The sequence below is a fragment of the Vulpes lagopus genome, chromosome 18 (assembly GCF_018345385.1).
Source record: "Vulpes lagopus strain Blue_001 chromosome 18, ASM1834538v1, whole genome shotgun sequence".
NCBI lineage: Eukaryota > Metazoa > Chordata > Mammalia > Carnivora > Canidae > Vulpes > Vulpes lagopus.
This window is the reverse complement of record NC_054841.1, coordinates 36349991-36374662: the sequence shown is the minus strand read 5'-3', so window position 1 is coordinate 36374662 and position 24672 is coordinate 36349991.

Sequence of the window (24672 nt, the reverse complement as noted above, 5' to 3'; positions counted from 1 at the left end):
ACTAAACCTCCAAAAAAATAGACTTGAGAGTAGGGATCCCAAAAGGCTAATTTCTAGAACCCATGTGGCTTCCACAAAGAAAAAAGGTCATCCATATGAGCCATTGACTTTGCTCCTTGAAAGTCAATTTGGAGAATATAGTCTGTTGACCCCTAGAATCAGGCCCTCCAGGGATGGCTCAGCTCTCAATACCACTTAGAATTTACACAGTATTTTCCATCTTCAAAGAACTATGCAGACATTAACCAATTATTCTGTTCTTGGCCCCATGCCGAGTTACACTATCAAGATTTGACAAACTCTTTGTACTCTCTGTAGTTCTGTAGGAATGTAGGTTTGTCTATCTCAATCAAAACTGAAGCCAAGTTGAGACCCTTGGCTGAAGAAAGCCTTGGCGATTTAATATTTAATACAAACATCCTGTCCTCATAAACTGATCCTCTTTAATAGAAAAAAAATGTCATTAGAACACAGTCGGGCAAAAAAGGAAAAGGCTATAAACTTTAAAAAGAACAAAATAGTTAATGTTTGGAACTTTTAAATTGTTTTCAATAGACAGTTGTGCAGCTGTGGTAACTTTGGAAGGGAGCTTTCACCTCAGCTCCTGTCATCTGCCTATGGGAGACTAATATTAAAGGTTTACATTTTGTTTAGACTGTCCATGATATGCAGATATTTTCTTTCCCTTTTGAATTTCCTCCTTCTTGCTTCCCCTTTGAGACTCTTTGGCCTTTCCGGCACTGAGCTGATGAAGAGCAAGAGAGAGATATGTCCTAGAAAATAAAACTGTCTGCTTAAAATGAGATCAGTTACTATATAGGGAGCTGCAGTCTGAACCTCCACACCTTGCCCTTTCTCTAGCCTGATGGCTGACCTAAGAGGACCACCGTCTTCTCTAGGCCTTCCTCACTGTCTCTTTTAGAAGTCATGCTTCAGAAATGGCTCTGTGTGATGGAAATCAAAGCAACTAGCTACCAATGCCAGAACTTCACTGTGACAAAAATATCCCCACTTTTTGTTAGACTTCTGAGCATTAGACCTCTGGAGTATAACCAAGACCCACCAAATACTGCTTGCCATCTGGTCTTGATTTAAAAGCCAACCACATGGCATTTGCACTTCTCATTGACTGACAAGCTCAATTGCAAACCAACCTTGGCTTTCCCATCCTACTTGTCCATAAGACTTCAGATAAGCAGTTTTGGCACTGAGTATTCTCATCTATATCCTACTAGGGAATGGAGCTGTATGATCATACCAAAAATATAAAGGATCGACCCTAATAAAATTATGCCACAATCAGAGATAGAAAAAAAAAATGGAGACAACTTGGGTTTCAAATAGCATTAGCAGTCAACAAGTTGCTATTTCATGGTGGGCACTTGGTGATTAAAGTTTCCACTGGATATTCAAGCACTGTTAATGGCTGACATTTACTAAAGCAAAGAAAAACAGAGGTTTGTAAGAATCCCAGAAAAATTCCCTCCCACAGATTCCCATGCCCAAGATTCCATTTAACAATGTATTGAAATTATATTCTTTCTCTAAGCCTTGACTCCAGTGATCTTAGTTTTCAGTGATTTCTTTTCTTGTTTCTTACAACTCCTATATTATCTAGCCTCTGTCTGTCTGCCTGTCTCTATATCTCTCGGTTTCTTTATCTCTGTCTCTCTATATATAGAATATTCCGGGATCCCTGGGTGGCGCAGCGGTTTGGCGCCTGCCTTTGGCCCAGGGCGCGATCCTGGAGACCCGGGATCGAGTCCCACATCAGGCTCCCGGTGCATGGAGCCTGCTTCTCCCTCCGCCTGTGTCTCTGCCTCTCTCTCTCTCTCTCTGTGACTATCATAAATAAAAAAATAAAAAAATAAAAATAAAAAAAAATAAAATAAAGAAAAAAAAAGAATATTCCATGTCATACTGCCTTATAGTATTATATCACTACATTTTTTATGATTTTTCTTTTTTGTGAGCATGTTTTGTCTTTTTGTCTAAGCTTGAGAAAGCAGCAGAACCTGAGACAAGGATGTAAGTATCTCCTGGAATGGTCCAACTACAAGTTGGGAAGCTGGAGCATTTACTGACCAGATTCTGATCCCGCTGGTTGAATGTTGCCCCAGGGATACTGATTCCCCAGTTCTTCTGAGTGGCGCCTACAAAGCAAACAAGCTGAAGCTCCCAGAGCTTGGCAGAAGGCTCTGGGCCAGAGCAGAGAAAGCCATTAAACATACTCTTGAAGTGAGATGCTGACAACTGGAGTTGGGTCTTACTTTGTGGAACTGTCTCCCACCTGTGTGCTGAACTCAGAGGTGAGACATGAGTCTATGATGCCAATACCAGAAGCATTTGCTTGTTTTTATCATGCCAACTTGCAAGTTTCTCAGGGCTGGGGCAGTTTTGCCTGATTTGGTGCCATATTGTGTGCCTAAAATAGCACCAGATATTTGAAAGTGTGACAAATATTTCTGATAGGATCTAGCTCAGGATAAATCAGTCATGTATTCCCCAATGCCTCTTTCCTCTTTTCTTTTCTTTCTTATTCCTAATGTTACTTGTCATACTTCTAATTTTTAAGTAACAGATAGTTGAGCTGTGGTAGAAAGAACATTGAAACCTATAACGCAAAGGAAGGCCTAGCTTTGAGTTTTAGGTCATCCTTAAATTGAGTGACACTGGGCAGATCAAAAGTCTTCCCGAGCTTTGATTTCCAAATCTGTAAGATGCTTTTCCCTGAGGTTAATGTCAAAATGAACATATTTCTGTGTGAAAAGCACTTGGAAACCATGGGAATAAGGTTATGTATAAAGGACATTCCTTGTCCTCCTTCCCATGACAAGTTGCTTCCTAAGTATCTACTCGTTGGTTAGAAAGCTCTGAGCATTTATAACTGCCACACAGAATATAGGAAAGTGATATAGTCTGACCATGGTCCCCTACTTGCTGATGGACACTGAGCCATTTCACAATTTCTGGTCAATATACATCTTTCAAGAAAAGTGGATCTCACCAGTCCCCTTGAGTAAGAAAAAACTGACATGGGAAGAACTCCAAATCACCCACTTTTCTGAGATCCCCTGTTTACTCTTCTATTAAGACTTCCTTTTACACAATGTCCACTATATCAGTTACCTACTATCACAAATAATGCCTACATAAAAACCATCTCAAAATTTAGTGGCTACAGATAGAAATCATTATGAAAAAAAGATATGGATTTATGAATGAATAGAGAAATGGGTAGATGAATGGATAGGTGATAAAACAAATATAGTAAAATACTGGTGTGGGTATATGTTCACTAAAAAGTCAACTTTTCTTATGTTTGATATTTTCCATTAAAAAAAAAAAACCTAAGCATTTCTTTAGTTCACAAATATATGGGTCCCTGTGCTCTAAGCAAGGCTGATTTTGGCTGCGCTCATTTATGTATCTGCCCTATAACCAGTGGATCATTGGGAACTGTTTGGTCTATGATGGCCTTTTCTGGAATGGCTCTCCTCCATGTTTTATCCTCTAGAAGGATAGCTACGATTTTTTGTTCACTTTATGGTCACAGAAATCCAGAGAACAAGTGGAAATGTGCAAGGCTTCTTGAGTCCTTGGCTTAGAAATATCACTATTACTTTTGGGGAGCCTGGGTGGCTCAGTTGAGTATCTGACTCTTGATTTCCACTCAGGTCTTGATCTCAGGGTTGTAGAGTTCAAGCCACATGTTTGGCTCCACGCTGGGTATGGAGCATACTTTAAAAAAAAAAAAAAAAGAAGAAGAAGAAAGAAAGAAAAAAATATCACTATTACTTTCACTACAAATGATTGGCTAAAACAATTCATAAGGGTAGCCCAGATTCCAGGGGTGGGGAAATAAAAAGGAAGGGTAAAAAATTGGAGTCATTTTTGCAATCTACCACATCTATCTTACTGGTTGCTAACCATTGTTACCACAAGGCAATGGGGCCTCTATAGTCAGACTTACATAGTTACCCAATTTTGATCATTCACCAGCAGTCATGTACATAGGACATTCAGAATCTAGAAGTACTCAGATCCCAGAGGAGAGGGATATACTCTAAAATCTCTATGCTGGTCAGGCACCGTTGCAATTCATAGAAAGTCAGTAATTGCCCTCTTGAAGCAGGAATCAGGAAGTGAAGATAGATACTATCATTCACATACAGGTTTAAGATCCTGCTGCCCTCAGCTATCTCCCTCATTCAAACCTCTGGAATTGGCCTAAACCCATAGGTCTCCTTCTGCAGCTCCTTTCCTGGTGTTTCTTGAAGAACACACTGCTTCCCTGCTTCCCTTTACTTATTGCTTATGGACTATCCTTTATAAACTAAGATGAGGTCACTGACCCACCTATCCCAGAACTTGAGCCTTCCCTCAGCTCAGCAGACATCCTTGGGTACATGGAGCTACTCTTCTGCTATCTCCTGGACCTCCTCATATTTGGAGGAATTAGTCAACATCAGCAGTGTAGCCTTAGGTTCAAGAATAAACTCTTTCTTTGCTCTGAGTCCTACAAACACACCTGGGTGAAAATTCCAACATCATTAGCATCATACTAACAGACCAGAGAGCTGATAACAGGAGCAATGGCAAACATGTACTCTAAAAACTGGGAAACCTAGTAAGCTTTGCCATCTTTAAAGTTAAGCCAGGTGGAGGGTCTTTCAACAACCTTATATTACCAGTCTCAGTAAAGAGAAGCAAACAATGAGATTTATTTCCTAATAAGGACCACTGAGTTATTAGTAAGCAAACTATGGAATCAAGCCTTTCTTGTTAGCCACTTGCCAAATTCAAAGACTGTGAGATTTATTAGTTTTTAATTAGCCTTTTCATTACATCATTAGTGACTTCCCTAACACTGCAGTGCAGAAAGAGCAGAAAGATATAATTTTATGGTGTTTACTGATCATGCTACTTGATTAAAGATGACAACTAGGCCTGCTTAGCATTCTTAAGAGCTGAGGAGAGGGTGAGTTAGACTAAGGAATTAGGAGGGGTGGGAAGTTGGACATCAGGGAAAAGCAAACCCTTTTGGCTCAGCGTGAATGAAATCAGACTCCTTCCTCTGTTCTACTTGAAAGAAAAGATATTAGCTTGGCCAGTAATAGGACCTCCTTAATTTATTAAAAATAATAATAATAACAACAAGAGGAGTGAAATATTTGCAACAATGACTCATTTTATATCAAATCATAGGTCAGTCAGATGATGTCAGAGATGTAAGCCCCACCCACCCTAAATACAAATTAGACACCTCGATCCACTGGACCTCCTTTTAGATGCAAAGAGAAAACGCTGGTCTAGTGACTTACTGAGCCCAGGAAGAGTAATTACCTTACATGTGCCTCTATTTCTCCATCTGTAACATGGTGGGGTGGGGGGTGGGGTTACAACTAGGTCCTTCCTCAGAAATCTTCTATCACTAACATTCCAGAACCCCAAAGCCAACATGTAATGCTTGTCTTCCCAGTGCTGCTACCAATGCTGACTCTTGATAATAATCCTGGAAGGTTGGCATCATTCTAAACCCTGTTTTATTATGAAGCTAACTAAGACACTTGTTCTAAGACTTGCTGGATTTCCTGCTACAAGGTACAAGAGGAGCAGCAGAGGCATCCATGGGAGCTTGTGAGAGAGATAGTGTCAGGTCCCTCCCACACCTGAATCTGCATTCTAACAAAACCTCTAGGTAATTCATACCCAAGTTGCAGTTTAAGAAGCAGTGCCCTCGGTCACAAAACCACTAAATGCCAAAGCCAGAGGCAAATTCAAACCCTCTGATATTATATCCTGTATTTTTTGTACCCATACCACACCCATGATTTCTTCTTCCAGAAGAAACTGGCCCTTGTTAATCTCTTCTTATCAGTTTTGGCCAAGCAAATCTCCAGATACCCTCTGCAATCTCTCTCTGAGGTGCTCTTTAAACCCATTACACACCACTAGAATTGTTCCCTGGATGGCTCACACCCTGCCCCCACTCCCACGTAATTAAGTTCATTTTGGATCCAAGATAACAGTATTGCAATGGCCTTGGAATTGAAAAGAAAAGCAAAGAGCATTTTTTTCTGTCTATGAACAGATAAAGACAAATAAAGAAACAACATTTTTGTTGATGATGGGGTGGCAAAGGGTGACTATAGGTCCCAGAAAGAACTTTAAGGACAATTGGCCTTGGTTTTTCTCTTGATGATTTGGCTTAAAAGACACCAGAGGGGACCTCCACTTAGCTGTGAATAGTGATGGTCTGGAGGCCCCCAGGAAGACCAGTCCCCCATTAGTTGGGTTACTCTGGAGTTGTAAACACGGTACTCTCCCAATCTGTTTTCTAAGACGAACTGTATATAAAGTATGTGTGTGGCAGGAGATGATAGCTCGCTTGAGGCTTTCAGCAATCGATGTTTACAGACTATAATGGAAACCACAAGTTTCTTCTTTAACTCAAGTCAGTATACATTCCTTCAACCCGCAGGCAAATTGGAGCAGGGAGGGGGCTTAGGAGGGGTTCACAGTGAGTCATCATTTCACATTTTTTAACAGCTTAATGAGCATCTAGAAATGCCTTATTAGCCAGCAAAAATACAGAATCTTTTTTCCCCCACCAAATTCAACCATGACCCTATTTGGATGTGGAATTCCTTGAGCATCTACTTTAAATGACGCCCCACATGGAAGGTGAGTGACTAATGTCTCTACCACAGAGTTACAAACAAAAGCATATGAGAGACTCCACAACTGACTTCAAGTTAATAACTTTCCCTCATTTTGTTTCAAGTTTAGGAGGGGAAAAACTTATTTCTCATAGGTTCCATTAATCCTCTGGAAAGCCCAGCCCTGGGTGCCTGGAAGAAACAACAGAATTCTCAGATCTGCAAAGCAGCTCTCTCAGCCAAGATCTGCCTTGCTAACAGACAGATGGTAAATATCGCTGGGGTTCTAAAGCCACAGCTGTGTGCCTCTGGATCTCTCAGATCTATGTGTGTGATCATTAAAATATTTCAGATCATCTAAAATAGGAGTCTCTGTGATCTTGGCAACTTCGATATTCCTGACCCTCTTTTATATTTTTCTTTCAGGGGCCACATGCATAATCTGGGTAAAATAATGGGGAAAAGTACAGAAATTCCCAGAGCTACTTATCATCTTGAATATATGTGTTTGTGCATAGACATTTTAATGCTGTATTAAATAAGTCATTAGTATTTCAATATCTCTTTGATAATTGAGAAGGAGAAACTGATTTTTTTCCCCAAGTTTTGTCTTGAGTCTCAAATAAATAAATTATCTTTTGTCTTTTCACTCCTTTTTCTCCAATCCTCTTTAATAGTAAAGGTCAGATTCTGGCTCTCAAGGCAACTACAAGATCTGAAGGGTCCCATTTGTCCTTCAGACAAAATTTGCATCTTTTAGATCATTTGTGCCAATTCTGCATGACCCTAAAAGAAGATTTCAAGAGTCATCCAGTTTCATGAGAGGAATTCTGTGATATTTTCTTCTCGAATTTACTAAAAGTAAAATGCAAGTATATCATTTCTGGAATGATGCCAGAGTACATGACCTAAAATCTTATGAATATTTCTTCATATCCCTACAGATTGGCTTTAAAGCTACCTTCTGTCTCAGAGCAAACAATCATTTGAAAATTTAATTGTAACTCCTGTACAATTTCTGGCAATTGGGGAAAATATTCCTGTATATAATTCCATGTCAATGAAATTGAGGTACATCTCAAGAGAATCTGGAATTCTTATGACAGATGCTGATAAAATAAAGGATTAAAAAAGTAAGTCCATTTTTAATTCCTTCCTAAATTACATCTCCTTTTACTGGGCAAATTCCTCTGAATAAAGCTAACTCCCCTTTTAAAAAGGTCATCTCGGTATACCTATCATTCAATCTTCTCTGAACGTGTTACTATTTAATATAGTCTTCTGAGGACTCCCTCAGGATAGCTGCATGACTTTGAGCTCATTTTCCAGTCCTTTTCTTTTCCTTTTTGGAGCAAGGGGAAAAGAAAAATCAAGTCATAAGTCCTGTGGACTGCTAATCCCATAAAGGAGATTGTCATTATATGCAAGTTGATGTGTGGACAGAGCAATTTGCACATTTGTCTTTTCACTTATTCATTTGTTCTTCCAGAAGATATTTGAAAATGTAAGATGTAAGATAAGCTAGGTGCTGAGCAAACTCTGGCATACAAAAATGACAGAGTCCATACATTCAAGTAGCTTCCATTTTAATGGACTTTAAAAGGTAGATGAATATGGTTAATTGTAAAACACACCCTCTGATTAACTGAAGAAAACAACACATCTTATGCATTTGGTATTAAAGAATTATGTTAATTTTGTTCAATGATAGAGGTTTTGTCCTGATGTTAAAAAAAAGAAACATAAAAAAATCCTTATCTATTAGACGCATAATACTGAAGTGCTTACAAGTGAATTTGCTAGGATTTACCTTAAAAACTTTCTCAAAAAAACAAAACAAAAAGAAGTGGGTATAGAGGAAACAAGAATGTCAGAACAGTGGTTAGAGCTGGATGATAGGCACAATAGATTGGCTATTTTCTCTACATTCATGTGCTTTGAAAATATCTTTGATGATGATGATTGATGATGATGATGATGATGATGATATATTGCACGAGTATGTAGGGTTAAACTTTTTTGAACACTTATGATATGAAAGCTGCTCTACGTACATTACAGTTGTGGCTACTCCATAGGAACAGGATGGACCCCCACCCAAAATTTGGTTTAGAGATCAAGAATGATGATGCCACATACATACAGCAAATGGTCATGAAAATAATTAATACTTAATCATGAATCTTTTGGGGGAAAGCAAGGCAGGCCCCACTAAGCTGGTCTGAAACTGGTTTATGTTGGAAGTGCAGCAGAGCAAGAGTTCCTATATGTAGACAGGGACTTACATGGCTTGATTTTCCCACCAGCTCCAAATGAAGGAACACTGGGCTTTCTTATCAGTGTTCCCAGATGTGTAGCACAAGGAAAAGAGGGAGGGGTAGAGCTCAAAAGCTGTCTGTTATCAAATATTTTAAAAATGGAGTCAGAATATTACAATCTTCTCATTTATTTTGCACTATGACCCTCTAAGTTAGGGTAGTACTTCATAGAAGAGAACACTGAGGCTTAGGAAGGTTAAGTACTTGCCAAGATCATCAAAGTAACAACATTAGAACCAGAGCCTACTGTCTTAAGCACACTCTATCCTTTTACATGGGTCATGAGACACTTCCACATACAAGGATCACATGTAAGGCACACTCCAACCCAGGAAAGGCAGCAGGGCTTATTATGCTGGTATCCAATGGAGGAGGTTAAGGTCCAGGCTAAGTAGATAATAGAATCAGTAAAGATGGTATGTGTAAGAAGCACACAGCTTTTTCTGCTGAAAAATTATTTTCCCACTAAATCAGTTAGGATGTTTGTGATTGCAAGTAGCAAGATGGTTTAAACAATAAAGAACAGCCTCATAATCTCAAACAGGAAGAGCAGATGTGTGGGCAGGGTCCAGGATGAGTGGATTCAATAGTTCAACAAGACCCCTAAGAGTTCAGGCTCTCTTCAAGCTCCTACTCTGCCAGTCCAGCTTCATTTGCAGGATGGAACCAAGATGGCTACAGATGTCACATCCACACAAGACAACATTAAAAGGAAAAAGGGACATCCCCTGAGAAACAGAGAAAAAAAGAAAAAAGAAAAGAAAAGAAAAGAAAAGAAAGAAAAGAGAAAAGAAAAGAAAAGAAGAAAAGAAAGAAAAGAAAGAAGAAAAGAAAAGAAAAGAAAGAAAAGAAAAGAAAAGAAAAGAAAAGAAAAGAAAAGAAAAGAAAAGAAAAGAAAAGAAAAGAAAAGAAAAAAACTCTTCCTAGAAGCCCTCCAGCAGATTTTCCCTCATACTTTCTTGGCCAGTGGGCTGGGTCACATACTTGTTCCTGAACTACTCACTAAAGACCTTAAAGTAATGCTAAACCACAAAAGACATTTGACCTCAGGCTGAAAAGAAAGTAGAACATTGGAAGTGCAACAAACCCAAGAGGACAGGTCCTACTCTGTTCCAACAGACTGTGCCACACAGGAGTGTGAGCCTGGCGATACTAGACCTTTGGTTTTGTCATGACAAGCCAGAAATTTATATTTTTAGTGTCTGAATTTATATATTTTGGCCACATATTTGGTTTTTATAAAGACATTGTGGGCCAACATCACTCTCTAGTTCAAAAATAACAGGTCTGTTGATTAATAGTGGTCTTTTAAAACTCTGAGCAAAAGAATCACAGACATTCCAATCCAGAAGGTCTAATGTGACAACAGAGAATTTGTATGTCTAATAAGCTCCAGGGTGATGCTGATGCAGCTGGTTCATAGACCACATTGAGAATAGCCCAGTGGTCCTACTCCATTTTGCTTTTCTCCACCCTATGGAATGACTATATGGGGTCCATATTTCATAGTCCTGGTTGAAGCAGCCATGCCTCCTCCTTCCTCCTTTCACTGAGCATCTTACCTGCCTACTGACACATTTTCTTCCTCTTCTGGCCTTCAGCATATTTTAGGAAATCAGCTGAATTCTCAGGTTGGCCAATGATGCCCTTTTCCTACCCCTTTCTCCAAATGAAATGAAATGAAATGAAATGAAATGAAATGAAATGAAATGAAATGAAATGAAATGAAACACACCATGATATAGAAAGGCAGAAAGAACTTCAAACGAGCTGGCTCATTATTTCCCTCCACAAACTAGGGAAGGGCACAAACAAACACAATATTGCTGAGGGAAGCCAGCACAGGCTGGGCCTGGTTTTCACCAAGCAGTGACCTCCTCCAGTGAATTAAATGCCCAGAGCCCCACAGTCTCATCTGGTCCTGATTTTCAATCGGCAGTAAACTGATACATTTTTTTTTCACTTTCATTATAGCTTGTTTTCATCTAGTTTATATTTCCAAATGTACTGGTTTTCAAGCCTGAACTGTCATATTAAAAAAAAAAAAAAAACATCAAAAAATGTAGGCTTGCCGACCCAATGGCACCAGGGAGGAGACCAAGTCCTCAGCTTGTGGTAACTCCTTGGAGATTTTCTTTTCTCTGAGATAATCCCATTGGGAGTCACAAAGTTAATGGGTAAGTTGAAAGTGACAATGAAGGTGCCCAGACTGCCTATCTTACCCTGTGAGGGCTAACATGCTGACCAGAGAGACAAGAGAATAAAGGAATCCCTAGAAATTTCCATGCACTTCAAATTCTAACTATTCCAGCAAGGACACAGGAACTTTGAAGGAGTAGAAGGCTTGAAGAAGGGTCACCAATATGACAGCAGAGCTTTGTAAACTTGCCAGATGATGGAGAAAAGGGCTAACTCTCCCAACCAGGGAGAGTGGAGGCCCAGTTCTGTGCACAGAAAGGAACAGCCAAACACCGTGACTGAGTCTCAAAAGAATTAGTCAGCAAATGGAATGAACACAATTGGGAATGAGCTATGAACATTCCCAGCACCCACCCTGAGGTGCATGGAAAACACACCCTTCTGCAGGATGAAATCCATCCAGGGTGATCCTCACAAATGTCTGCCAGGCCTCCAGCTACACCATGACCAAAGGGTCTGAGCTCATTCCTCTGGGCAGGTACCTCCCTCCCCAAGCTCTCTGCAGCTGAGTCAAAAAAAAAAAAAAAAAAAAACATAAAAAATGTAGTCTTTCCCTCCCACTGCAGGAGGTATGACTTTAGGCATGGGGGAGAGTGTGGTAAACAGACTTTCAACTCTCCAGAGTAGAGCTCAAGACCTAATGGTTAGTACTTCAAAAGTTCAGGCTGCCCTCAGGTCTGGATGAAGATGTGGTGAATTGGGATTCATCACAAGGCAGCCCCCATTTTCTGTAGCTCCTATGCACAGTTCAAACATGGGCTTTTTCCTCTACAGAAATGATTCTGAATGTAAACCCAAACATGCTTCTCATCCAAGTTTAACTTTTCATGTAACAGCATAAAAATAAATAAATAGTTGAAGTGTTGGCCTTCACAGTCTTCCTCTGAAGTCTTTTCTCCTTGCTGATTCCAAGGCTCATTCTTTCTGCTTTTCTCCATCTCTTCTGCCAAAGTTCTTGTCATCCGTGGGTGGCAATCCTCTCCCTTCTGAGGATGCTTTAAATCTTTGCTTTCTGGTCTTTTCTTGAAGCTTCTGTTTCCAGCTGGTGTCAAGTTCAAGAAGTTGAAAAGTTTTCCCCAATTCTCATCTTTTAGTAAATGGCGTTTTGTGGTCTGATCATTCTTTTTTGCTCTATTTTCTCCATGTTCACTCACACACACACACACACACACACACACACACACACACACCTGTGCACACGTGCAAGCATGCACACACACACATACATGCGTGTTCCTTTACCATATCTCTCTTTCTCTCCTTTCCTGCTTCCTTGTACTTTCCCTTCCTCCCTTGACCTTCAGAAATCCAAGATGTTACATGCCATATAGAGCAGATCTATATATTATGTTAAAGGAACTTGTCTCATCATAAAATGAGAAAAAAACTAAAAATACCAGACATCAAGTATACAAGTTCTTCATCATCAGTAGTGAAACTAAGTTTTCAGGCTTTTCTGGATATTATGATTTAGAGGAATTATCTTACCCCTTCTTTAATTCTGTGAGTGAGGAATAAGACCACACCCATTTGAGTATTCAGAGAGGTTAAGCAATTAGGCTAAAGTTGCACAGGTAGTGGGTGTTGCAGCTATGATTCTAATCCTGGCAGCCAAATTCCAGGGGCCCTGCTTTAAACACATGTGATGTTAACTCCTCCTCTCTCTCAAAAGGTCAGGAAAGGATCCCATAAACTTCCTCCAGCACTGAGTATGAAATGCCTAAGCCTAGGAGTTTGGGACCGAAGGACAATTTGGAGTTGTGGCCACACACAGATACCCTATTCTATCCATATATCATATCTCATAATGGAATAGTCATTCTCAATCTTGGCTGTATTCAGACCTGGAGATTTTAAGAGTTCTGATGCCCAGGCCATACCCAAGAGTCTAATTACATCAGAATACCTGGGGTGTGGAACCCAGTCATCATTGCTTTAGATATCTCACTGGTGACTCCAATGTATTGCCAAGACTGAGAATCACTCAAGTAGTGAAATGTCAGGCAGCAACATCAAGCAAATTAAATAGCTCCTTTTTGTGATTGGCAGGGCTGTCCCACCTTCTCTGAAGTCAAGGTATTAAGGTGATCAAATTGGTGTTTTTCAGGCAGCCCGGGTGGCTCAGAGGTTTAGCGCTGCCTTCAGCCCAGGGCCTGATCCTGGAGACACGGAATTGAGTACCACGTCGGGCTCCCTGCATGGAGCCTGCTTCTCCCTCTGCCTGTATCTCTGCCTCTCTCTCTCTCTCTCATGAATAAATAAAATCTTTTTTAAAAAATTGTGTTTTTCCTCTATATCGAGATAGCTAGGAAGAAACCTGCCTATCAACATCCAAAATGGTAGATGGCTATAAAGTAAAACATTTTGAACTTGGAAGAAAGGGCTTATGTTCTATCAATCTGTTGTGTGCTAGCTTTGTGACTCGTTTTTAAATTGTGGCAAAATGTACATAACAAAATTTACCATCTAAACCATTTTAAGTGTTCAATAATAGTAATTATGTTCACAATATTGTACAACCATCATCACCATCCATCTTCAGAACTCTTTCAACCATGCAAAACTAAAACTCTATACCCATTAAATGGCAATTCCTTATTTCTCTCTCCCTCCAGCCTTTGGCCACCACCATTCCAGTTTTTGTTTTCTGAGTTTGACAACTCCAGGTATCTAAGTAGAATAGTGCAGTATTTGATCTTTCATGACTGGCTGATTTCATTTAGCATGATGTCTTCAAGTTTCATCTATGTTGTAGCATGTGTCAGAATTTCCTTCCTTTTTAAAGCTGAGTAGAATTGTATTGCGTATACTACATTTTGTTTACCCATTCATCTGTTGATAAGCATTTGGATTGATGGATACTTTTAGTTATTATTATGAATAATGCTACTATAAACTTGATTATACAAATATCTCTTCAAGACCCTGTTTTCAATTCTTTTAGATATACACCCAGAAATGGAATTGCTGAATCATTGACTGTGTCACTTTAAAGAACTCATTTCAGTCTTCCTGATCATCTATTTCTTCATTTAAAATTCATGTTTATTACACATGGTTGTTGGTGCTAGGGATATCACAGTAAACAGGATAGCTAAGGTTCCTATTCTTACTACAAGCTGCCCTAAAATGAATGAGATGATTGGGGTTTTCCAGCTTTCATTAACTAATTAATTGAGAAATTTCTGGCCTTCTCACCGGGTATTGAGAACTCTTGTACTGAGAAACAAAGAGTTTATCTGGAGTCTGAAAATAATGAAGGCAAAAGGAGGGAGCTCCCATGTTTGATGAAAGAAAACTTGAGTCTTGTAATTTTAGCTGGATGAGGAAATTGTCAATCCCAGCCATGTTTCCCCTTGGGTGTGGTATTAGTGAGAATTCATGCCAGGACCTAATTAAACATTTCAAATATCCTTTCTCAAAGAAAAGGAAGAAAAAAATTATTCCAAATCTCTCCTTCTCTCTCATACACACACACACACACACACACACACACACACACCCTACATTTTTACATGTATTTCAGGAAAACTTCTGAGACAATCTAAACCTATATAAATCCAGGAACTCCGCAAGTCAAAAATCACCATATAACCAAAAAAGAATTAGTCCCAAATAATAAAGAACTCTGATACATCCAAATTTAAGGTCAATGAATGATTTAAAAAGTTGTCCAGAATTCTTTGTGAAGAATGAGCTGTGTATTAACTTCCCTCAGTTAAGGTTGTGATTTCTTAAAGCAGCAGGAAGGAGAGTAAAATATAAGTGATAAGAGATGTACATGGCTATAGACTAAGAACTCTCCATTCAGATACCTTTTGAGGGAAAAAACATTCTTTTGAAAAATATAGAAAAATACGAGGGACAATATAACAAACATCTGTGATTCAGTCTTTCATTGTTATTATCTACTCAACCTTGTTTTCTTGGATATTTCTTTTTATTGGAATTTGCCGACATATAGCATAACACCCAGCACTCATCCCGTCAAGTGCCCTCCTCAGTGCCTGTCACCCAGTCAACTCAACCCCCCGCCCACCTCCCTTTCCACCACCCCTTGTTACTCAACCTTATTGAGGTATAGTTTACATACAATAAAATACACATATCTTAAGTCTGAATTCAATGAATTTTGATAAATGTGTACACCTGTGTAACAACCCAACCCTTTGAGCTATAAAACATTTCCATCACCTCAGAAAGTTCTTTCATGCCCCTTTGCACTCAGTCCATTTCTGTTCCTGGGCAAAGACTGATATGATTTCTACCACTGTAGATTAATTGTGTCTAGTCTAGAAACTCAATTAAATGGAACACATAGTATTATCATTTTCCATCTCACTTCTTTTGCTGACTATTCATCCATGTTGTTGCATGTATCAGAGGTTAATTCTTTTTTTATTGCTAAATTGTGTTCCTTTGTACAGTGATAAGCCAAAATTTCTTTATCCATTCTCCTGGCTTATTCCCACTGCTTGACTATTATAAATAAATCTTCCATAAACATGTTCAAAACTTTTTTGTGTACATAAGTTTTTATTTCTCTTGGTCCAGAAGACAAACTGCAGGTTCATAGAGTAGATGTTTAACTTTATAAGAAACCGTTAAACTGGGGCAGCCCAGGTGGCTCAGTGGTTTAGCGCCACCTTCAGCCCAGGGTGTGATCCTGGAGATCCAAGATAGAGTGATCCAGAATAGAGTCCTGCGTCTGGTTCCCTGCATGGAGCCTGCTTCTCCCTTGGCCTATGTCTCTGCCTCTCTCTGTGTCTCTCATGAATAAATAAATAAAATCTTTAAAAAAGAAAGAAAGAAACTGTTAAACTGTTTTTGCTAAGTGGTTGTAAAATTTTACACTCACACCAGCAATGGGTAAGATACACAGTTGCTCTATATCCTTGTCAACACTTAGTATTGTTGATTTTTAAAATTCATCATTGTGGTGGGTGTATAGTGATGCCTCACTGTGTTTCTAATTTGCATTTCCCTCATGACCAATAATGTTGAACATCTTTTCATGGGCTTTGTGGCTGTATTGATCAGCTTGGGCAGCCATAACAAAACCATAGACTGGATTGCTTACAGAAATTTATTTTCTCAGCTCCCAGCTTTCTCTGGAAGCTGTAAGTCTGAAACCAAAGTGCCAGCATAGTGAGGTACTCTTCCTGGCTTTCAGAGAGCCATCTTTGCTGTGTCCTCACAGCAGGAATAGGAAGGAGTAGGGGGTTGGAGGGAAGGGGAAATAAATGGAGAGAAGGAGAGAGAAAGAATGATCTGGTGTCTCTTCTTATAAGGGCACTATTCTCATCAAATGAGGATCCTACCCTGATGATCTCACTATTTCTTATTACCTCTCCTAACCCCTATTTCCAAATACTATCACATTAAGCATTAGGGCTTCAACATATGAATTCTGGAGGGACACAAACATTTAGTCAATAACAATGGCCATTTCTATAAGTTCCATTTTGAAGTCTCTATTCAAGTCTTATGCCTATTTTTGTATGAGATTGTCTTTTTATTATTGAATTCTAAGAGCTATTTATTTTACATAAAAGTCCTTCATCAGATATATATTGAAAATACTTTCGCTTAGTCATAACATGCCTATATATTTTCTTAACAATACCATTTGAGGAGCAGAGAGTTTAAATTCTATCACATACATTTAATTTTTTTTCTTTTTAAATGAATGCTTTTGAGTCATAGCTAAGAAATCATTGTCCATCTCAAGGTTATGAAGATTTCCCCAATATCTTCCTCTGGAAGTTTTACATTTTTAACTTCTATTCTTAGTTTCATATTTTGTTTTTATGTTCAGGTCTAGCACTCAGATTGAGTTAATTTTTATGTTTGTCATGAGGTAATTAAATAAGTTAATGAATGCATTTGACCCAGGACAGGGACTCAATAAATAAGTTCTATAATTATTACTTTTTTTTTAGCAATTAAGGACATTAACAGGCATAGTCACCCATTTACTGCAAAGATTTACATTAAGGAATATTTAAAACAGAGATGCCTGAGTGGCTCAGTGGTTGAGTGTCTGTCTTCAGCTCAGGTCATGATCCAGAACTCCTGGGATTGAGTCCTGCATCAGGCTCCCTGCATGAAGCCTGCTTCTCCCTCTGCCAATGTCTCTGCCTCTCTGTGTCTCTTATGAATAAATAAATAAATATTTTTAAAAAAAGAAGGAAAAGAAAAAATTAAAAAGAGAATGGGGCATGTATCAAAACTAAGAGCTTTTAGTTTGCAAGAAACCTGCTTTATCTGGTAGATTTGGTAGCTACAGCTGATGCTCCCAGGGTCCCACCAAGGGAGCCTAAAAAGAGTTCTCACATAGATGGAGCCAGTTTCCCTTGCCTTTCTCTGCCCAAGGTCATTCTCTGGCTGCAGGTACATCAACCTAGGCAGGCTTTAAAGTTTCAGATGGAGGATAATAATTCAGGAGCAATCCTTGACACAGGAGGAACTAGAGTTAGTGAATAAGATACATGCCTGTGCTGCATCATCACCCAAGGAACAGTTTTTCATTGTGTTTTACACAGTGATGCAAAGGGTCCCCAGCAGGACTGAGCCCTAGAAAGATGTTTCCTTTTTCATTCCCTCTTTCCCCACTCCCTCAGTGTGTTTCCTAGGATATACTTCCAAATGGTCTACTTATACCAAAATTCTTATCTGAGGGTCTGTGTTTGAAGGAACCTATACTAAAACAGAAACTAGCCTCAGAAATGCAATGCTTTGGACACATGAGTGCCTCCCATGAAAGGTGACCCTCTCTGGAGAAAGAAATAGAGGAAACAGATAGGCAATTTATTTCACATCAAGAGTGCAGGTTAGAAATAGAGAGCCTCAATCACCCAGGTGGTTTTTGTTGCCAAATCCTCCGAGGTGGTATCCATGCACAGAGTTCAAAAGTCTTTGTTCTGGAAACTTCTTAGCCAAGTATTTCAAGGCCCTTGGCAAAAACACCTTGCTCAAGGTAGGATTCAAATGAAATAGTGGAGTAATGTCTGGGTCGTGCCTGCTTCTTCTCTGAGAAACAAGCCACAGTCCATATGCCAAAGCAGGGAGGACATTATCCCAAACACAACAATTTTGCAATACAGACAGTTTTCTTTGAAAGGGTTCTACAAATGTATTTCTCTCACTTGGGAACTTCAATAGAAGATAATTATTCTTTTCTGCCTTATAATATATATTAAAAATGTTCAAATGTGGCTTTTCAGGGATTTCTGCCAAATAGTTTTAGGCACCAGATCCAGCTTTACTTAATTTTATATGGCCTGCTTAGTCTATTGTAAAATACCCTTTCATGCAATATGAATTTGTTAAAGAAGCTAAAATATATTCCTTTATATTAAAAATCTAATTTAAAAAGCTTTCAAGGTTAGGTACTTTCGCCCTCTGACCTAGCCCATGAAGAACTAACCACTGAAAAGGAATTGAAGCCCTCCTGAAACTCTGACTTCTCTAGTCTCTCTCTACCACCATGAAACAAAACAAGACTGTCACCTTCCAGGAAACGCAATGTACATGACAAGAAGGCTGTTTTCAGATAAACAGTGTACTTTATTGCCACCAGGGCATACAATATCTCAACCACTACGTTTCACAGCCTCTTTTCTGTTTTTATGAGCTTATGCCAACAACTAGTAATGAGTACAAAAGCCTGTGTGAAACACTGCATTTGATGGAGTGTTTGTGTTGGCTTCCTTAAAATCGGCTGATTTCCAAATCTCATTCTCCACCCTACCTTAGTTATATTTATACTGTTGTGCAGAACAAACTTGGAACTGTATTTAAATATGAAATGCTTTGTGGCCGTTCGTGCAAATCTCTTTATCGGGGTCTCGCACATTAACGCCCTTCACAATTGACCCACAGGCCGATTGTTTAACATAACGTTTCCACGGGGCTGCTTTCACGCACTCACAGCCCTGTTTTTACTTTTCTTAGCTTTCCTGGACAATCAAAAGGAAGTGGAACAGAGCCGGCTTGCTGAAAGCTGGAGCTGCCCCAGTGTCTCCTCCTACCTTCTGTCTCGGGTTTTGTTTTTCTACTTCTTTTTCTTTTCTTTTTTTTTCTTTTTTCTTTTTTTCCCATCATTTTTGGTGGTAGAAAAGGCAGAGCCAGACTACGTAGTTACAATCTCTCAATTCTGTGTCTGCTGTATTTTCCCTCCTGGCTCAGAGTCAATATGAAAGCTCACTGTGACCAGTCTCACAAAGCCAATTTCATGAAATTGCTTTCCCTGTTGATTTACAAAAGCAATGGGAAGGTGTGTGTGTGTGTGGTGGCAATATTGAGGGGCAGGTGTACAAAATCCCTCTTTCTTAAAGTAATAGAAACATCCAACTTTTAAAATGTAAATTTCCTCATTTTCCTATCCCTTTATAATTTAGAGGCTGTTGTAACTTAAAGAGTCACGGGGTTCCACCCTACATTTTCCCTCTCTTCCCATTTTTCGCTTGGAAGAGAAGAGTTGTAACCTGTACAAACTGCAACAGAAAGACTTAAAGTAGCCAAGGCACTTTCTTAGAAAGAATGTCTTCCTGAGGTGCTATGGTTAATGACAGTCTAAGATGTAGTTTTCTCTTCTGTAAGAAGAGAGATTGATTTCTATTAGAGTGCTACCACAGCTACTAGGTACACTAGGTATACACACAAGAAACAGTAATAATGTCTGTTTCCTATGATGGTTGTGAAGATTTAATAAACTAAGCACACTAACTTTAATAAACATAAAGCGCAGAGTACAGGGTCTGACAAGAAGTGAGTGTGTGGAAATGTCAATCATTATCATCTTCATGAATCATGAATCATGGTGAGAATCAAGAGGTCTCCACTATGGCTAATATAATGATCAAGAGGGCTGGTTTTGGAGTCAAGTAGGCCTGCCTGCAAATCCCCACTCTTGCCATTCCGACATACGTGACCTTCAGCAAGTTAGCAAAGTTCTTTAAGCCTCAGTGTCCTCATATTAAAATGGGGCTAATAAATTATGTACCTTAAAAGGCTGCCATAAGGATTGTGCTTATATATGTACTTAGCACAGTGTTTTACATATAAATATATGCTTTACATATCAATATATAGTAGCTGTTAATATTACTTGCTTATCTGATATAGTTTGTTATAAGGACACACTACAAAAGTAGCCCAAAGGACAAATGAGTTAGGAAAAGAAAAATGGGTCATGTCTGTTCCTTTTCTGATCTGACCACTTGTTGAAATGAGAACCCTCTTTATCCCACATACATCTCACACACCACAAGGCAAGTGCATGGGAGAAGTGAAAGTATAATGTGGAGGTCTTCCAAGTCTACTCTAGATTATTTTAATACAAATGACAATAGTTCCTCACTTAAAGAAAAACATCAGGAATAAATGCTAACCTGGAGGGATGACAAAAAAAATGTATAAACCAGGAATGTCCCAGACAAACTAGGGTATTCAGTACATACAATCACCCTAATTTTGTGCCCTTTGATAATTATAAATTCTATGGGGCTTTCTCCATGAAGATAAGTGATGTATCTATTTTTCAGGTGGGCCACATGGGATCTTCTTAGCAAACAGAATCCACTGTGTCTTGATGAAACTTCATTGCTCCTGCCTGAGAAGGGACTTTGCTGACCATTCCCTGCCTTCTTCTAGAGCTGGTTGTCCTTTAAATTCCAAGTGAAGAGGAAAGGACACACAGGCTAAAATCCACCACAGAGCTCTAGTTTGGAAAAATAAGACAAAATGCACTTTCAACATTCACGAAGCATGAGGGGATAGGGTGGCCATGAGTGCAGTCATGTCATCTTAATCCCTACCTATATTCCACTTCCAGTTTTTCCAGTTTGGGATTTTAAAGTGGGCAAAGCCACCAAACATCTGTTCACCAAATTGTAATTTAAAAAACTAGGAAGGGGCAGCCAGGGTGGCTCAGCGGTTTAGCGCCACCTTCAGCCCAGGGCGTGATGCTAGGATGGAGTCCCACATTGGGCTCCCTGCATGGAGCCTGTTTCTCCCTCTGCCTGTGCCTCTGCCTCTCTCTCTCTCTCTCTCTCTCACTCTCTCTCTCTCTCTCTGATGAATAAATAAATAAAAATCTTAAAAAAAAAACTAGGAGGTACACTCCCTGTACACAATCCCAAAAGCTCAAAACACTTAGTTCTAGGACAGATTAACAAAATTCAGTTTTATACACAAGGTAGCAAGTCCTGGTATTATTTATTTCAAGAGATAGTTTAATCTGGAGAGATAAATAATTTCAAGAAAAAAATACAAAGTAAGCATGAAATTTTATTGTAGTTTACAACCACAATTCTATCCCTAAAATGTCTCTTCTAGTAGCTCTCAGAGTTAAATCATAATCCGCATCTAATTAAGATATTTCTTATTTTTAAAGCTGTTACCAGGTAACTAGGAGATTTCACCAAATCATTCATTTACCTATCTACTCATTCAAATATTCATTCAATACACATTTGTTAAACACCTTTGGAGACAAACGGCACTTCTGGCTCTGTAAATCCACAGTATTTTCCAGAGGAGAATCCTTTTAAGGCTGTGATGTGTTCCTTAGATATAGCCAAGAAGTATATTTAACAATCATAGAGCACAAGCACCAGCCAATCAGAATGGCACCCTTCTATGGATTGAATATTCGTGACCCTCCAAATCTATATGTTGAAACCTAATCCCCAAAGTGATGGCATTTGGAGGTGGGGCCTCTGATAGGTGATTAGGCCATGAAGATGAAGGCCTTATGAGTGGAATTAGTGCCCAGAGAGCTTCTCCACCCCTTCCACCATGTGATGGCACAGCAAGAAGACAGCTATCTATGAACTAGGAAGTGGGCCCTCACTAGACTTTGAATCTGCAGGTGTTTCAATCAAGAATCTCTCATCCTCTGGAACTATGGGAAATAAATGTTCTCTGTCCAAGTCACCTAGTCTATGGTATTTTTGTTATAGCAGCCAAAACAGACTAAAACACACCTCCACCACTCAACCAATAAGAAGAGATGGAAACACAATGTGGCCACCCCAATATTTACCAGCTGAGAACAGCCCTGAAGCAACCTTAATTACTGAGAATGGTGAAGACAGATCTTTTTAATGACTAATGCTTCTGAATCCTGTGGTAAAAGCAACAATAGATTGAGCTGTAGTATAGAAAGTTCTGTATTACTTTCTAAAGAACCTAAAGAAAACTGTCTAAAATATGTGAATCTACATTTCATTGCACTGTTAACTCAAGATGAAAACTAGAGAATTTACTGGGTGTCTACTATGTATATAAACATACCTTACTTTTAGAAACTCTAATTCTTATAACAATCTTTTAAGTATAACTAACCCACTTTGCAGATGAGAAAGTAGTTTCTGAAAAATTCTGTTTTTCTGAGATCACATATTTAGTTCATGGTGGTGGGTTCAAAAGCAGGGTTGTCAAGCTCAGGTCATTTTCCCTTTGTTCTAATTTCATTTTGGGAACTAGCTTCTCCCAAATTGTGTTCACCCTAAGGAGGAGTGTGAAACTGGCCAGTCCTCTCATACTCAAGAAGTATTATGATCCAAGCAAGGTTTGATTAATTGCAGAAATGGTCACCATCTTTTTCCACAACTACCCCCATATTTATACCACGTTGCAATATGAATTTTGCAGCTCCTTTAATCAGGATCTGAAGTCTATTTCCCTATCCCTTAATCTGGGCTGGTCTTGTGACTTGCTCTGGCCCACAGAATGTGGCAGAAGTGACACTGAAAGTTCTGAGCATGAGCCTCAAAAGACTGTGTGTACTCTATACCACTCTTGGATCCCCACTCAGCTGCCATGAACAAATTCTTGCTAGCTTGCTGGAGGATGAGAGACACATGGCGTAGAAATAAGTCATCCCAGTTGAGCCATCTTGAACGGACCAGCTCTCAATCAACATAGCAGCTAATGGAAGATACAGAAGAAGTAAACCAGGCTAAGATCAGTTGGACCTGCTCTATATCTGCATAAATGTTCAGCTGAAACCGGCTCAAACTGTCAACCTGCAAAATCATGAGCTGCACAAATGCTGTTTTAAGCCACAAAATTTTGAAGTGGCTTGTTACTGAGCAAAACTTAACCAATATACAAGGATAGAAAAGACCTATGATAAATCCAAGAGGGACCCCATGACAATATTTTTAACTACCTATTGCTGCTTAGGTCACTAGATCCCCTCTGATTCTTGCCCTCTCCCAATCTGACTCTCTAACATCATCTTTGATACTGTGAGCCTTACAAGTTCCTGTATCCTTTAAGTTCCTTTTGCTTAAGTCTGTCGAGTTTCTATCAACCAAAAAATCTCTAACTTATCTTACAGGCTTTGGTCCAAAGTCTTCATTTTGCTGTTGAAATACAAATACTGAGGCCAGAGAAAAAGGTTAGTTATCTGCCCAGAATCATGCATCTACTATCAGGCAGATGCCAGGACCAGAACCTAAACAACATAACATAAACAGCAGGACTATTGTCATACAAAGCCATCACCCTAGTCATGACAAAAAACAACTCAGTGTCACCAAAGTAAGGCTAGCTGCTGTAAAAAACAATCACTTGACACAATAACATTTTATTCTCAGGCTTCTCACTGGCTGGTCATGGATTTTCTGGTGGGGTAGTCTTTCCATGTGCTCATTCAGGGACTCATACTCCTTCTGTATTGCGGTTCTGCACCCTCTAAGTTCTAGAGACTCCCGCCATTCAGCCAGCACATGAGAAAAAAAAAGAAAAGAGATGGTTTATAAGAGGGTTTTGTGAGCCAGGCCTGGAAGTAGCACCTATCACGGTTCTCAGATCCATTGGACAGAGCTCAGGCACATGACCACATCAAGCTATAAAGGAAATATAGTCCAGCTGGTCTCAAAGATGAAGTAAGAACACACATATGGGCAAATCTTTGCCACAGACTCTTAGCTGGTTTTATACAGAGTCACTTAATCATTGAGATTAAACCCTTTCTGCTCCTTAGTAAATGACTCCATTCTGAAATGTGACCAAACACACCCATTTTTTATTTATTGTTGTTGAATAAAAGACAATGAAAACTGTGGCTTATGCATCAGAAAACCCAGAAATTGAGATCCTTACATTTGCTGCACCTTGATAGAGAGAATGCTCTAACAGAGACTAGAAACCCAGTTCAGAATGTACTACTGTTTCACCACAATATTCTGTACTACTTCCATTCCTTCCACAAAACAAACCTGAGATTGGGGGGCAGGGATTCTACAAGTAATATTTGTCTTCTTTTGTCTGAGGAACAGTAAGTTTACCAAACATTAGATTACCCTTAAGATTTTGGCATTACATTTGAATCACTCAGATATGTTTAGGGAAAAAATATTTCTCTGCTTCCCACCTCTCTAGTAGATTTCTTTTCCCCTTTCAATTTCATAAGAAAGTCCTCAGGAAAAAGAGACTTATAAAAGTATCAAATTAACAGATGAGTTGAGCCTACATTT